Here is a 17,493-nt window from a genome sequence, read left to right on the forward strand (position 1 = left end):
TTAGAAACTGTGTTCTTTAAATAGGAGCCCAATGCTTTTAATGGTGCAGAGTACTTTCCCATTACACCTCCTACTTCCCGTGCAGTCATATTCACAGATAGTTACCTAGTGTGTAATTGCTGTTGTCTGGTCCTCCGGTGTAATCTTCACCCAGGGCGATTGGTCAAGTGGTGCCAATTCATCACAAAGCTACAGCAGGATTATTTCTGACATGAGGGCCAATCAGTTGCTTCTTCTTAATCTAGCCCTCTTTAAATAGGAGCCCAATGCTTACAATGGTGCAGTGTACTTTCCCATTACACCTCCTACTTCCTGTGCAGTCATATTCACAGATGGTTACCTAGTGTGTAATTGCTGTTGTCTGGTCCTCCGGTGTAATCTTCACCCAGGGCGATTGGTCAAGTGGTGCCAATTCATCACAAAGCTACAGCAGGATGTCTTCTGACATGAGGGCCAATCAGTTGCTTCTTCTAACTCTAGCCCTCTTTAAATAGGAGCCCAATGCTATCATTGGTGCAGTGTACTTTCCCATTACACCTCCTACTTGCTGTGCAGTAATATTCACAGATAGTTACCTAGTGTGTAATTGCTGTTGTCTGGTCCTCCGGTGTAATCTTCACCCAGGGCGATTGGTCAAGTGGTGCCAATTCATCACAAAGCTACAGCAGGATGTCTTCTGACATGAGGGCCAATCAGTTGCTTCTTTTAACTCTAGCCCTCTTTAAATAGGAGCCCAATGCTATCATTGGTGCAGTGTACTTTCCCATTACACCTCCTACTTGCTGTGCAGTAATATTCACAGATAGTTACCTAGTGTGTAATTGCTGTTGTCTGGTCCTCCGGTGTAATCTTCAGCCAGGGCGATTGGTCAAGTGGTGCATTACATCACAAAGCTACAGCAGGATGTCATCTGACATGAGGGCCAATCAGTTTCCTAGTACGCAGTAGGATACATGTATCATGGAATAAAAAAGGGAGCAATGTAGACAGGATGCCCAGCTGAAGACTAAGGTGGTGAGATGAAAGGACCTAGGCCATTATTTGAGACTTATACATTTGTTTGAAGGAGTGGTTGATAATAACATTCTGGAGTTCTCTATAGGTTAACTGATAGGGATGTGCTAAAATGAAGATGTTAGAATCTGTTATTCATAGTTTTTATTATTCCCACGAACCGTAGCCTAAACCTTCCTCCCTTAACTTATCAGATCACTGAATTGCTATAGTGTACCATAACCTAAAATAAATCCTGTGAGAAGGGTACGCTATCTCTTGGCTGCTAAAGATGTCTTTCTATCCAAGTCCTTATATAGGTGCTAGAGTTGTGTAGAGAGTACCAGCAAATGAGGCATAGGATTGAAAGAAGTCAGCTAGGTTGAAATCTAAATTGAGATTATCATTTTTAGTGAGCTTTGGATTTTCACAATATTAGATACGCCATAGTACTAATAATTGAGGCTTTATAAAAATCATTTTTTGGTAGTGTTGCATTTGGTTTGGAATTATTCAAGCTCTTAAATTTCACTAACAGTGGACTTTTCCATCTGCAGATTATACTGAATGGCCAGCAGAGGCAGTGTTGCAGAGGAATATTTCTCCGCTTGCTGAGAAAAAAAAAAAGAAAGCTCATTCCTCAGCCTCCTCCATGCCTCGATCAATATATATTGTAAGTCAAAATCTCATTTAATAATTTTGCCATTAATAAAAAGTTCATAGCATCGGATGGCTCTCAGTGCCTTTTAGTGGGGTCTTCCGCATAAATATAATCTTCTAAGACGGTAGCAATATGGATGACGCTATGGCCATCATGATAGTTTATCAAAGACTTTGACTGTCTATGTGTCTGACAAAATCTTCTTTAGATACTTGTGCAGGCAATATGTCCTCCGAGGTAATTACCATCTTTCAGGCTGGAATGAGGTGTCTTAGGTTAGAGCAATTGACTTACTTTGAGATGGAGGGAAGCTATTTAACCTGTTTCCCTGCTCTCTGTGAGTGGGACTCTGATACTCAAGATGGACTGCTGTTTAGAAACTGTGTTCTTTAAATAGGAGCCCAATGCTTTTAATGGTGCAGAGTACTTTCCCATTACACCTCCTACTTCCCGTGCAGTCATATTCACAGATAGTTACCTAGTGTGTAATTGCTGTTGTCTGGTCCTCCGGTGTAATCTTCACCCAGGGCGATTGGTCAAGTGGTGCCAATTCATCACAAAGCTACAGCAGGATTATTTCTGACATGAGGGCCAATCAGTTGCTTCTTCTTAATCTAGCCCTCTTTAAATAGGAGCCCAATGCTTACAATGGTGCAGTGTACTTTCCCATTACACCTCCTACTTCCTGTGCAGTCATATTCACAGATGGTTACCTAGTGTGTAATTGCTGTTGTCTGGTCCTCCGGTGTAATCTTCACCCAGGGCGATTGGTCAAGTGGTGCCAATTCATCACAAAGCTACAGCAGGATGTCTTCTGACATGAGGGCCAATCAGTTGCTTCTTCTAACTCTAGCCCTCTTTAAATAGGAGCCCAATGTTCTCATTGGTGCAGTGTACTTTCCAATTACACCTCCTACTTGCTGTGCAGTAATATTCACAGATAGTTACCTAGTGTGTAATTGCTGTTGTCTGGTCCTCCGGTGTAATCTTCAGCCAGGGCGATTGGTCAAGTGGTGCATTACATCACAAAGCTACAGCAGAATGTCATCTGACATGAGGGCCAATCAATTTCCTAGTATGCAGTAGGATACATGTATCATGGAATAGAAAAGGGAGCAATGTAGACAGGATGCCCAGCTGAAGACTAAGGTGGTGAGATGAACGGACCTAGGCCATTATTTGAGACTTATACATTTGTTTGAAGGAGTGGTTGATAATAACATTCTGGAGTTCTCTATAGGTTAACTGATAGGGATGTGCTAAAATGAAGATGTTAGAATCTGTTATTCATAGTTTTTATTATTCCCACGAACCGTAGCCTAAACCTTCCTCCCTTAACTTATCAGATCACTGAATTGCTATAGTGTACCATAACCTAAAATAAATCCTGTGAGAAGGGTACGCTATCTCTTGGCTGCCAAAGAGGTCTTTCTATCCAAGTCCTCATATAGGTGCTAGAGTTGTGTAGAGAGTACCAGCAAATGAGGCATAGGATTGAAAGAAGTCAGCTAGGTTGAAATCTAAATTGAGATTATCATTTTTAGTGAGCTTTGGATTTTCACAATATTAGATACGCCATAGTACTAATAATTGAGGCTTTATAAAAATCATTTTTTGGTAGTGTTGCATTTGGTTTGGAATTATTCAAGCTCTTAAATTTCACTAACAGTGGACTTTTCCATCTGCAGATTATACTGAATGGCCAGCAGAGGCAGTGTTGCAGAGGAATATTTCTCCGCTTGCTGAGAAAAAAAAAAAGAAAGCTCATTCCTCAGCCTCCTCCATGCCTCGATCAATATATATGGTAAGTCAAAATCTCATTTAATAATTTTGCCATTAATAAAAAGTTCATAGCATCGGATGGCTCTCAGTGCCTTTTAGTGGGGTCTTCCGCATAAATATAATCTTCTAAAACGGTAGCAATATGGATGACGCTATGGCCATCATGATAGTTTATCAAAGACTTTGACTGTCTATGTGTCTGACAAAATCTTCTTTAGATACTTGTGCAGGCAATATGTCCTCCGAGGTAATTACCATCTTTCAGGCTGGAATGAGGTGTCTTAGGTTAGAGCAATTGACTTACTTTGAGATGGAGGGAAGCTATTTAACCTGTTTCCCTGCTCTCTGTGAGTGGGACTCTGATACTCAAGATGGACTGCTGTTTAGAAACTGTGTTCTTTAAATAGGAGCCCAATGCTTTCAATGGTGCAGAGTACTTTCCCATTACACCTCCTACTTGCTGTGCAGTCATATTCCCAGATACTTAACTAGTGTGTAATTGCTGAAGTCTGGTCCTCCGGTGTAATCGTCTCCCAGTGTGATTGGTCAAGTGGTGCCATTACATCACAAAGCTACAGCAGGATTTTTTCTGACATGATGGTCAATCAGTTGCTTCTTCTTAATCTAGCCCTCTTTAAATAGGAGCCCAATGCTTACAATGGTGCAGTGTACTTTCCCATTACACCTCCTACTTCCTGTGCAGTCATATTCACAGATGGTTACCTAGTGTGTAATTGCTGTTGTCTGGTCCTCCGGTGTAATCTTCACCCAGGGCGATTGGTCAAGTGGTGCCAATTCATCACAAAGCTACAGCAGGATGTCTTCTGACATGAGGGCCAATCAGTTGCTTCTTCTAACTCTAGCCCTCTTTAAATAGGAGCCCAATGTTCTCATTGGTGCAGTGTACTTTCCAATTACACCTCCTACTTGCTATGCAGTAATATTCACAGATAGTTACCTAGTGTGTAATTGCTGTTGTCTGGTCCTCCGGTGTAATCTTCAGCCAGGGCGATTGGTCAAGTGGTGCATTACATCACAAAGCTACAGCAGGATGTCATCTGACAAGAGGGCCAATCAGTTTCCTAGTACGCAGTAGGATACATGTATCATGGAATAAAAAAGGGAGCAATGTAGACAGGATGCCCAGCTGAAGACTAAGGTGGTGAGATGAAAGGACCTAGGCCATTATTTGAGACTTATACATTTGTTTGAAGGAGTGGTTGATAATAACATTCTGGAGTTCTCTATAGGTTAACTGATAGGGATGTGCTAAAATGAAGATGTTAGAATCTGTTGTTCATAGTTTTTATTATTCCCACGAACCGTAGCATAAACCTTCCTCCCTTAACTTATCAGATCACTGAATTGCTATAGTGTACCATAACCTAAAATAAATCCTGTGAGAAGGGTACGCTATCTCTTGGCTGCCAAAGAGGTGTTTCTATCCAAGTCCTCATATAGGTGCTAGAGTTGTGTAGAGAGTACCAGCAAATGAGGCATAGGATTGAAAGAAGTCAGCTAGGTTGAAATCTAAATTGAGATTATCATTTTTAGTGAGCTTTGGATTTTCACAATATTAGATACGCCATAGTACTAATAATTGAGGCTTTATAAAAATCATTTTTTGGTAGTGTTGCATTTGGTTTGGGCCAGCAGAGGCAGTGTTACAGAGGAATATTTCTCCGCTTGCTGAGAAAAAAAAAAAGAAAGCTCATTCCTCAGCCTCCTCCATGCCTCGATCAATATATATGGTAAGTCAAAATCTCATTTAATAATTTTGCCATTAATAAAAAGTTCATAGCATCGGATGGCTCTCAGTGCCTTTTAGTGGGGTCTTCCACATAAATATAATCTTCTAAAACGGTAGCAATATGGATGACGCTATGGCCATCATGATAGTTTATCAAAGACTTTGACTGTCTATGTGTCTGACAAAATCTTCTTTAGATACTTGTGCAGGCAATATGTCCTCCGAGGTAATTACCATCTTTCAGGCTGGAATGAGGTGTCTTAGGTTAGAGCAATTGACTTACTTTGAGATGGAGGGAAGCTATTTAACCTGTGTCCCTGCTCTCTGTGAGTGGGACTCTGATACTCAAGATGGACTGCTGTTTAGAAACTGTGTTCTTTAAATAGGAGCCCAATGCTTTCAATGGTGCAGAGTACTTTCCCATTACACCTCCTACTTGCTGTGCAGTCATATTCCCAGATATTTAACTAGTGTGTAATTGCTGAAGTCTGGTCCTCCGGTGTAATCGTCTCCCAGTGTGATTGGTCAAGTGGTGCCATTACATCACAAAGCTACAGCAGGATTTTTTCTGACATGATGGTCAATCAGTTGCTTCTTCTTAATCTAGCCCTCTTTAAATAGGAGCCCAGTGCTTTCAATGGTGCAGTGTACTTTCCCATAACACCTTCTACTTCCTGTGCAGTCATATTCACAGATAGTTACCTAGTGTGTAATTGCTGTTGTCTGGTCCTCCGGTGTAATCTTCACCCAGGGCGATTGGTCGAGTGGTGCCAATTCATCACAAAGCAACAGCAGGATGTCTTCTGACATGAGGGCCAATCAGTTGCTTCTTATAACTCTAGCCCTCTTTAAATAGGAGCCCAATGTTCTCATTGGTGCAGTGTACTTTCCAATTACACCTCCTACTTGCTGTGCAGTAATATTCACAGATAGTTACCTAGTGTGTAATTGCTGTTGTCTGGTCCTCCGGTGTAATCTTCAGCCAGGGCGATTGGTCAAGTGGTGCATTACATCACAAAGCTACAGCAGAATGTCATCTGACATGAGGGCCAATCAATTTCCTAGTATGCAGTAGGATACATGTATCATGGAATAGAAAAGGGAGCAATGTAGACAGGATGCCCAGCTGAAGACTAAGGTGGTGAGATGAACGGACCTAGGCCATTATTTGAGACTTATACATTTGTTTGAAGGAGTGGTTGATAATAACATTCTGGAGTTCTCTATAGGTTAACTGATAGGGATGTGCTGAAATGAAGATGTTAGAATCTGTTATTCATAGTTTTTATTATTCCCACGAACCGTAGCCTAAACCTTCCTCCCTTAACTTATCAGATCACTGAATTGCTATAGTGTACCATAACCTAAAATAAATCCTGTGAGAAGGGTACGCTATCTCTTGGCTGCCAAAGAGGTGTTTCTATCCAAGTCCTCATATAGGTGCTAGAGTTGTGTAGAGAGTACCAGCAAATGAGGCATAGGATTGAAAGAAGTCAGCTAGGTTGAAATCTAAATTGAGATTATCATTTTTAGTGAGCTTTGGATTTTCACAATATTAGATACGCCATAGTACTAATAATTGAGGCTTTATAAAAATCATTTTTTGGTAGTGTTGCATTTGGTTTGGAATTATTCAAGCTCTTAAATTTCACTAACAGTGGACTTTTCCATCTGCAGATTATACTGAATGGCCAGCAGAGGCAGTGTTGCAGAGGAATATTTCTCCGCTTGCTGAGAAAAAAAAAAAGAAAGCTCATTCCTCAGCCTCCTCCATGCCTCGATCAATATATATAGTAAGTCAAAATCTCATTTAATAATTTTGCCATTAATAAAAAGTTCATAGCATCGGATGGCTCTCAGTGCCTTTTAGTGGGGTCTTCCGCATAAATATAATCTTCTAAAACGGTAGCAATATGGATGACGCTATGGCCATCATGATAGTTTATCAAAGACTTTGACTGTCTATGTGTCTGACAAAATCTTCTTTAGATACTTGTGCAGGCAATATGTCCTCCGAGGTAATTACCATCTTTCAGGCTGGAATGAGGTGTCTTAGGTTAGAGCAATTGACTTACTTTGAGATGGAGGGAAGCTATTTAACCTGTTTCCCTGCTCTCTGTGAGTGGGACTCTGATACTCAAGATGGACTGCTGTTTAGAAACTGTGTTCTTTAAATAGGAGCCCAATGCTTTCAATGGTGCAGAGTACTTTCCCATTACACCTCCTACTTGCTGTGCAGTCATATTCCCAGATACTTAACTAGTGTGTAATTGCTGAAGTCTGGTCCTCCGGTGTAATCGTCTCCCAGTGTGATTGGTCAAGTGGTGCCATTACATCACAAAGCTACAGCAGGATTTTTTCTGACATGATGGTCAATCAGTTGCTTCTTCTTAATCTAGCCCTCTTTAAATAGGAGCCCAATGCTTACAATGGTGCAGTGTACTTTCCCATTACACCTCCTACTTCCTGTGCAGTCATATTCACAGATGGTTACCTAGTGTGTAATTGCTGTTGTCTGGTCCTCCGGTGTAATCTTCACCCAGGGCGATTGGTCAAGTGGTGCCAATTCATCACAAAGCTACAGCAGGATGTCTTCTGACATGAGGGCCAATCAGTTGCTTCTTCTAACTCTAGCCCTCTTTAAATAGGAGCCCAATGTTCTCATTGGTGCAGTGTACTTTCCAATTACACCTCCTACTTGCTATGCAGTAATATTCACAGATAGTTACCTAGTGTGTAATTGCTGTTGTCTGGTCCTCCGGTGTAATCTTCAGCCAGGGCGATTGGTCAAGTGGTGCATTACATCACAAAGCTACAGCAGGATGTCATCTGACATGAGGGCCAATCAGTTTCCTAGTACGCAGTAGGATACATGTATCATGGAATAAAAAAGGGAGCAATGTAGACAGGATGCCCAGCTGAAGACTAAGGTGGTGAGATGAAAGGACCTAGGCCATTATTTGAGACTTATACATTTGTTTGAAGGAGTGGTTGATAATAACATTCTGGAGTTCTCTATAGGTTAACTGATAGGGATGTGCTAAAATGAAGATGTTAGAATCTGTTATTCATAGTTTTTATTATTCCCACGAACCGTAGCCTAAACCTTCCTCACTTAACTTATCAGATCACTGAATTGCTATAGTGTACCATAACCTAAAATAAATCCTGTGAGAAGGGTACGCTATCTCTTGGCTGCCAAAGAGGTCTTTCTATCCAAGTCCTCATATAGGTGCTAGAGTTGTGTAGAGAGTACCAGCAAATGAGGCATAGGATTGAAAGAAGTCAGCTAGGTTGAAATCTAAATTGAGATTATCATTTTTAGTGAGCTTTGGATTTTCACAATATTAGATACGCCATAGTACTAATAATTGAGGCTTTATAAAAATCATTTTTTGGTAGTGTTGCATTTGGTTTGGAATTATTCAAGCTCTTAAATTTCACTAACAGTGGACTTTTCCATCTGCAGATTATACTGAATGGCCAGCAGAGGCAGTGTTGCAGAGGAATATTTCTCCGCTTGCTGAGAAAAAAAAAAAGAAAGCTCATTCCTCAGCCTCCTCCATGCCTCGATCAATATATATGGTAAGTCAAAATCTCATTTAATAATTTTGCCATTAATAAAAAGTTCATAGCATCGGATGGCTCTCAGTGCCTTTTAGTGGGGTCTTCCGCATAAATATAATCTTCTAAAACGGTAGCAATATGGATGACGCTATGGCCATCATGATAGTTTATCAAAGACTTTGACTGTCTATGTGTCTGACAAAATCTTCTTTAGATACTTGTGCAGGCAATATGTCCTCCGAGGTAATTACCATCTTTCAGGCTGGAATGAGGTGTCTTAGGTTAGAGCAATTGACTTACTTTGAGATGGAGGGAAGCTATTTAACCTGTTTCCCTGCTCTCTGTGAGTGGGACTCTGATACTCAAGATGGACTGCTGTTTAGAAACTGTGTTCTTTAAATAGGAGCCCAATGCTTTCAATGGTGCAGAGTACTTTCCCATTACACCTCCTACTTGCTGTGCAGTCATATTCCCAGATATTTAACTAGTGTGTAATTGCTGAAGTCTGGTCCTCCGGTGTAATCGTCTCCCAGTGTGATTGGTCAAGTGGTGCCATTACATCACAAAGCTACAGCAGGATTTTTTCTGACATGATGGTCAATCAGTTGCTTCTTCTTAATCTAGCCCTCTTTAAATAGGAGCCCAGTGCTTTCAATGGTGCAGTGTACTTTCCCATTACACCTTCTACTTCCTGTGCAGTCATATTCACAGATAGTTACCTAGTGTGTAATTGCTGTTGTCTGGTCCTCCGGTGTAATCTTCACCCAGGGCGATTGGTCGAGTGGTGCCAATTCATCACAAAGCAACAGCAGGATGTCTTCTGACATGAGGGCCAATCAGTTGCTTCTTATAACTCTAGCCCTCTTTAAATAGGAGCCCAATGTTCTCATTGGTGCAGTGTACTTTCCAATTACACCTCCTACTTGCTGTGCAGTAATATTCACAGATAGTTACCTAGTGTGTAATTGCTGTTGTCTGGTCCTCCGGTGTAATCTTCAGCCAGGGCGATTGGTCAAGTGGTGCATTACATCACAAAGCTACAGCAGAATGTCATCTGACATGAGGGCCAATCAATTTCCTAGTATGCAGTAGGATACATGTATCATGGAATAGAAAAGGGAGCAATGTAGACAGGATGCCCAGCTGAAGACTAAGGTGGTGAGATGAAAGGACCTAGGCCATTATTTGAGACTTATACATTTGTTTGAAGGAGTGGTTGATAATAACATTCTGGAGTTCTCTATAGGTTAACTGATAGGGATGTGCTAAAATGAAGATGTTAGAATCTGTTGTTCATAGTTTTTATTATTCCCACGAACCGTAGCATAAACCTTCCTCCCTTAACTTATCAGATCACTGAATTGCTATAGTGTACCATAACCTAAAATAAATCCTGTGAGAAGGGTACGCTATCTCTTGGCTGCCAAAGAGGTGTTTCTATCCAAGTCCTCATATAGGTGCTAGAGTTGTGTAGAGAGTACCAGCAAATGAGGCATAGGATTGAAAGAAGTCAGCTAGGTTGAAATCTAAATTGAGATTATCATTTTTAGTGAGCTTTGGATTTTCACAATATTAGATACGCCATAGTACTAATAATTGAGGCTTTATAAAAATCATTTTTTGGTAGTGTTGCATTTGGTTTGGGCCAGCAGAGGCAGTGTTACAGAGGAATATTTCTCCGCTTGCTGAGAAAAAAAAAAAGAAAGCTCATTCCTCAGCCTCCTCCATGCCTCGATCAATATATATGGTAAGTCAAAATCTCATTTAATCATTTTGCCATTAATAAAAAGTTCATAGCATCGGATGGCTCTCAGTGCCTTTTAGTGGGGTCTTCCACATAAATATAATCTTCTAAAACGGTAGCAATATGGATGACGCTATGGCCATCATGATAGTTTATCAAAGACTTTGACTGTCTATGTGTCTGACAAAATCTTCTTTAGATACTTGTGCAGGCAATATGTCCTCCGAGGTAATTACCATCTTTCAGGCTGGAATGAGGTGTCTTAGGTTAGAGCAATTGACTTACTTTGAGATGGAGGGAAGCTATTTAACCTGTGTCCCTGCTCTCTGTGAGTGGGACTCTGATACTCAAGATGGACTGCTGTTTAGAAACTGTGTTCTTTAAATAGGAGCCCAATGCTTTCAATGGTGCAGAGTACTTTCCCATTACACCTCCTACTTGCTGTGCAGTCATATTCCCAGATATTTAACTAGTGTGTAATTGCTGAAGTCTGGTCCTCCGGTGTAATCGTCTCCCAGTGTGATTGGTCAAGTGGTGCCATTACATCACAAAGCTACAGCAGGATTTTTTCTGACATGGTCAATCAGTTGCTTCTTCTTAATCTAGCCCTCTTTAAATAGGAGCCCAATGCTTTCAATGGTGCAGTGTACTTTCCCATTACACCTCCTACTTCCTGTGCAGTCATATTCACAGATAGTTACCTAGTGTGTAATTGCTGTTGTCTGGTCCTCCGGTGTAATCTTCACCCAGGGCGATTGGTCGAGTGGTGCCAATTCATCACAAAGCAACAGCAGGATGTCTTCTGACATGAGGGCCAATCAGTTGCTTCTTATAACTCTAGCCCTCTTTAAATAGGAGCCCAATGTTCTCATTGGTGCAGTGTACTTTCCAATTACACCTCCTACTTGCTGTGCAGTAATATTCACAGATAGTTACCTAGTGTGTAATTGCTGTTGTCTGGTCCTCCGGTGTAATCTTCAGCCAGGGCGATTGGTCAAGTGGTGCATTACATCACAAAGCTACAGCAGGATGTCTTCTGACATGAGGGCCAATCAGTTGCTTCTTCTAACTCTAGCCCTCTTTAAATAGGAGCCCAATGCTATCATTGGTGCAGTGTACTTTCCCATTACACCTCCTACTTCCTGTGCAGTCATATTCACAGATAGTTACCTAGTGTGTAATTGCTGTTGTCTGGTCCTCCGGTGTAATCTTCACCCAGGGCGATTGGTCAAGTGGTGCCAATTCATCACAAAGCTACAGCAGGATGTCTTCTGACATGATGGTCAATCAGTTGCTTCTTCTTAATCTAGCCCTCTTTAAATAGGAGCGCAATGCTTTCAATGATGCAGTGTACTTTCCCATTACACCTCCTACGTCCTGTGCAGTCATATTCACAGATAGTTACCTAGTGTGTAATTGCTGTTGTCTGGTCCTCCGGTGTAATCTTCACCCAGGGCGATTGGTCAAGTGGTGCCAATTCATCACAAAGCTACAGCAGGATGTCTTCTGACATGAGGGCCAATCAGTTGCTTCTTCTAACTCTAGCCCTCTTTAAATAGGAGCCCAATGTTCTCATTGGTGCAGTGTACTTTCCAATTACACCTCCTACTTGCTGTGCAGTAATATTCACAGATAGTTACCTAGTGTGTAATTGCTGTTGTCTGGTCCTCCGGTGTAATCTTCAGCCAGGGCGATTGGTCAAGTGGTGCATTACATCACAAAGCTACAGCAGGATGTCTTCTGACATGAGGGCCAATCAGTTGCTTCTTCTAACTCTAGCCCTCTTTAAATAGGAGCCCAATGCTATCATTGGTGCAGTGTACTTTCCCATTACACCTCCTACTTGCTGTGCAGTAATATTCACAGATAGTTACCTAGTGTGTAATTGCTGTTGTCTGGTCCTCCGGTGTAATCTTCAGCCAGGGCGATTGGTCAAGTGGTGCATTACATCACAAAGCTACAGCAGAATGTCATCTGACATGAGGGCCAATCAGTTTCCTAGTACGCAGTAGAATACATGTATCATGGAATAAAAAAGGGAGCAATGTAGACAGGATGCCCAGCTGAAGACTAAGGTGGTGAGATGAAAGGACCTAGGCCCTTATTTGAGACTTATACATTTGTTTGAAGGAGTGGTTGATAATAACATTCTGGAGTTCTCTATAGGTTAACTGATAGGGATGTGCTAAAATGAAGATGTTAGAATCTGTTATTCATAGTTTTTATTATTCCCACGAACCGTAGCCTAAACCTTCCTCCTTTAACTTATCAGATCACTGAATTGCTATAGTGTACCATAACCTAAAATAAATCCTGTGAGAAGGGTACGCTATCTCTTGGCTGCTAAAGAGGTCTTTCTATCCAAGTCCTCATATAGGTGCTAGAGTTGTGTAGAGAGTACCAGCAAATGAGGCATAGGATTGAAAAAAGTCAGCTAGGTTGAAATCTAAATTGAGATTATCATTTTTAGTGAGCTTTGGATTTTCACAATATTAGATACGCCATAGTACTAATAATTGAGGCTTTATAAAAATCATTTTTTGGTAGTGTTGCATTTGGTTTGGAATTATTCAAGCTCTTAAATTTCACTAACAGTGGACTTTTCCATCTGCAGATTATACTGAATGGCCAGCAGAGGCAGTGTTGCAGAGGAATATTTCTCCGCTTGCTGAGAAAAAAAAAAGAAAGCTCATTCCTCAGCCTCCTCCATGCCTCGATCAATATATATTGTAAGTCAAAATCTCATTTAATAATTTTGCCATTAATAAAAAGTTCATAGCATCGGATGGCTCTCAGTGCCTTTTAGTGGGGTCTTCCGCATAAATATAATCTTCTAAAACGGTAGCAATATGGATGACGCTATGGCCATCATGATAGTTTATCAAAGACTTTGACTGTCTATGTGTCTGACAAAATCTTCTTTAGATACTTGTGCAGGCAATATGTCCTCCGAGGTAATTACCATCTTTCAGGCTGGAATGAGGTGTTGTCTTAGGTTAGAGCAATTGACTTACTTTGAGATGGAGGGAAGCTATTTAACCTGTTTCCCTGCTCTCTGTGAGTGGGACTCTGATACTCAAGATGGACTGCTGTTTAGAAACTGTGTTCTTTAAATAGGAGCCCAATGCTTTCAATGGTGCAGAGTACTTTCCCATTACACCTCCTACTTGCTGTGCAGTCATATTCCCAGATACTTAACTAGTGTGTAATTGCTGAAGTCTGGTCCTCCGGTGTAATCGTCTCCCAGTGTGATTGGTCAAGTGGTGCCATTACATCACAAAGCTACAGCAGGATTTTTTCTGACATGATGGTCAATCAGTTGCTTCTTCTTAATCTAGCCCTCTTTAAATAGGAGCCCAATGCTTACAATGGTGCAGTGTACTTTCCCATTACACCTCCTACTTCCTGTGCAGTCATATTCACAGATGGTTACCTAGTGTGTAATTGCTGTTGTCTGGTCCTCCGGTGTAATCTTCACCCAGGGCGATTGGTCAAGTGGTGCCAATTCATCACAAAGCTACAGCAGGATGTCTTCTGACATGAGGGCCAATCAGTTGCTTCTTCTAACTCTAGCCCTCTTTAAATAGGAGCACAATGTTCTCATTGGTGCAGTGTACTTTCCAATTACACCTCCTACTTGCTGTGCAGTAATATTCACAGATAGTTACCTAGTGTGTAATTGCTGTTGTCTGGTCCTCCGGTGTAATCTTCAGCCAGGGCGATTGGTCAAGTGGTGCATTACATCACAAAGCTACAGCAGGATGTCATCTGACATGAGGGCCAATCAGTTTCCTAGTACGCAGTAGGATACATGTATCATGGAATAAAAAAGGGAGCAATGTAGACAGGATGCCCAGCTGAAGACTAAGGTGGTGAGATGAAAGGACCTAGGCCATTATTTGAGACTTATACATTTGTTTGAAGGAGTGGTTGATAATAACATTCTGGAGTTCTCTATAGGTTAACTGATAGGGATGTGCTAAAATGAAGATGTTAGAATCTGTTGTTCGTAGTTTTTATTATTCCCACGAACCGTAGCATAAACCTTCCTCCCTTAACTTATCAGATCACTGAATTGCTATAGTATACCATAACCTAAAATAAATCCTGTGAGAAGGGTACGCTATCTCTTGGCTGCCAAAGAGGTGTTTCTATCCAAGTCCTCATATAGGTGCTAGAGTTGTGTAGAGAGTACCAGCAAATGAGGCATAGGATTGAAAGAAGTCAGCTAGGTTGAAATCTAAATTGAGATTATCATTTTTAGTGAGCTTTGGATTTTCACAATATTAGATACGCCATAGTACTAATAATTGAGGCTTTATAAAAATCATTTTTTGGTAGTGTTGCATTTGGTTTGGAATTATTCAAGCTCTTAAATTTCACTAACAGTGGACTTTTCCATCTGCAGATTATACTGAATGGCCAGCAGAGGCAGTGTTGCAGAGGAATATTTCTCCGCTTGCTGAGAAAAAAAAAAAGAAAGCTCATTCCTCAGCCTCCTCCATGCCTCGATCAATATATATTGTAAGTCAAAATCTCATTTAATAATTTTGCCATTAATAAAAAGTTCATAGCATCGGATGGCTCTCAGTGCCTTTTAGTGGGGTCTTCCGCATAAATATAATCTTCTAAGACGGTAGCAATATGGATGACGCTATGGCCATCATGATAGTTTATCAAAGACTTTGACTGTCTATGTGTCTGACAAAATCTTCTTTAGATACTTGTGCAGGCAATATGTCCTCCGAGGTAAATACCATCTTTCAGGCTGGAATGAGGTGTCTTAGGTTAGAGCAATTGACTTACTTTGAGATGGAGGGAAGCTATTTAACCTGTTTCCCTGCTCTCTGTGAGTGGGACTCTGATACTCAAGATGGACTGCTGTTTAGAAACTGTGTTCTTTAAATAGGAGCCCAATGCTTTTAATGGTGCAGAGTACTTTCCCATTACACCTCCTACTTCCCGTGCAGTCATATTCACAGATAGTTACCTAGTGTGTAATTGCTGTTGTCTGGTCCTCCGGTGTAATCTTCACCCAGGGCGATTGGTCAAGTGGTGCCAATTCATCACAAAGCTACAGCAGGATTATTTCTGACATGAGGGCCAATCAGTTGCTTCTTCTTAATCTAGCCCTCTTTAAATAGGAGCCCAATGCTTACAATGGTGCAGTGTACTTTCCCATTACACCTCCTACTTCCTGTGCAGTCATATTCACAGATGGTTACCTAGTGTGTAATTGCTGTTGTCTGGTCCTCCGGTGTAATCTTCACCCAGGGCGATTGGTCAAGTGGTGCCAATTCATCACAAAGCTACAGCAGGATGTCTTCTGACATGAGGGCCAATCAGTTGCTTCTTCTAACTCTAGCCCTCTTTAAATAGGAGCCCAATGCTATCATTGGTGCAGTGTACTTTCCCATTACACCTCCTACTTGCTGTGCAGTAATATTCACAGATAGTTACCTAGTGTGTAATTGCTGTTGTCTGGTCCTCCGGTGTAATCTTCACCCAGGGCGATTGGTCAAGTGGTGCCAATTCATCACAAAGCTACAGCAGGATGTCTTCTGACATGAGGGCCAATCAGTTGCTTCTTTTAACTCTAGCCCTCTTTAAATAGGAGCCCAATGCTATCATTGGTGCAGTGTACTTTCCCATTACACCTCCTACTTGCTGTGCAGTAATATTCACAGATAGTTACCTAGTGTGTAATTGCTGTTGTCTGGTCCTCCGGTGTAATCTTCAGCCAGGGCGATTGGTCAAGTGGTGCATTACATCACAAAGCTACAGCAGGATGTCATCTGACATGAGGGCCAATCAGTTTCCTAGTACGCAGTAGGATACATGTATCATGGAATAAAAAAGGGAGCAATGTAGACAGGATGCCCAGCTGAAGACTAAGGTGGTGAGATGAAAGGACCTAGGCCATTATTTGAGACTTATACATTTGTTTGAAGGAGTGGTTGATAATAACATTCTGGAGTTCTCTATAGGTTAACTGATAGGGATGTGCTAAAATGAAGATGTTAGAATCTGTTATTCATAGTTTTTATTATTCCCACGAACCGTAGCCTAAACCTTCCTCCCTTAACTTATCAGATCACTGAATTGCTATAGTGTACCATAACCTAAAATAAATCCTGTGAGAAGGGTACGCTATCTCTTGGCTGCTAAAGATGTCTTTCTATCCAAGTCCTTATATAGGTGCTAGAGTTGTGTAGAGAGTACCAGCAAATGAGGCATAGGATTGAAAGAAGTCAGCTAGGTTGAAATCTAAATTGAGATTATCATTTTTAGTGAGCTTTGGATTTTCACAATATTAGATACGCCATAGTACTAATAATTGAGGCTTTATAAAAATCATTTTTTGGTAGTGTTGCATTTGGTTTGGAATTATTCAAGCTCTTAAATTTCACTAACAGTGGACTTTTCCATCTGCAGATTATACTGAATGGCCAGCAGAGGCAGTGTTGCAGAGGAATATTTCTCCGCTTGCTGAGAAAAAAAAAAAGAAAGCTCATTCCTCAGCCTCCTCCATGCCTCGATCAATATATATTGTAAGTCAAAATCTCATTTAATAATTTTGCCATTAATAAAAAGTTCATAGCATCGGATGGCTCTCAGTGCCTTTTAGTGGGGTCTTCCGCATAAATATAATCTTCTAAGACGGTAGCAATATGGATGACGCTATGGCCATCATGATAGTTTATCAAAGACTTTGACTGTCTATGTGTCTGACAAAATCTTCTTTAGATACTTGTGCAGGCAATATGTCCTCCGAGGTAATTACCATCTTTCAGGCTGGAATGAGGTGTCTTAGGTTAGAGCAATTGACTTACTTTGAGATGGAGGGAAGCTATTTAACCTGTTTCCCTGCTCTCTGTGAGTGGGACTCTGATACTCAAGATGGACTGCTGTTTAGAAACTGTGTTCTTTAAATAGGAGCCCAATGCTTTTAATGGTGCAGAGTACTTTCCCATTACACCTCCTACTTCCCGTGCA

Source organism: Lissotriton vulgaris, chromosome 10, assembly GCF_964263255.1.
Source record: "Lissotriton vulgaris chromosome 10, aLisVul1.2, whole genome shotgun sequence".
In the NCBI taxonomy this organism is placed as follows: Eukaryota; Metazoa; Chordata; class Amphibia; order Caudata; family Salamandridae; genus Lissotriton; species Lissotriton vulgaris.